The following is a 429-nucleotide window of genomic DNA, read 5'->3' as shown; positions in this document are numbered from 1 at the left end:
GAGAGCAATGCGCATGCGCTCTTCCAGCGCATGCGCCGACTCCATTCCGAGCCGGCAGGAAAACTGTGCGCAAGCGCCCTCCCGCCAGCCGGCATCCGCTTTCTGCGCTGGCGCAGTGCGGGAGGCGTTGAATTGGTTACAGGAGGGGAAGTTGCAATCAGAGAATCCCACAGTGCAGAAGGAGGCCATTTGGCCCATCAAATCAGCACCTTCCAAACCGACCACCACTTCCATCTAGAAGGACAAGGGCAGCAGATACATGGGAAAACCACCACCTGCAAGCTCCCCTCCAAGCCACCCACCATCCTGATTTGGAAATCTATTGCTGTTCCGTCGCAGTCGCTGGGTCAAAATCCTGGAATTCCCTCCCCAACCACATTGTGAGTCAACCCACAGAACGTGGACTGCAGCGATTCAAGAAGGCAGCTC

Source organism: Mustelus asterias, chromosome 1 (assembly GCF_964213995.1).
Source record: "Mustelus asterias chromosome 1, sMusAst1.hap1.1, whole genome shotgun sequence".
Classification (NCBI taxonomy): domain Eukaryota; kingdom Metazoa; phylum Chordata; class Chondrichthyes; order Carcharhiniformes; family Triakidae; genus Mustelus; species Mustelus asterias.
This window is presented reverse-complemented; position numbering follows the sequence as displayed.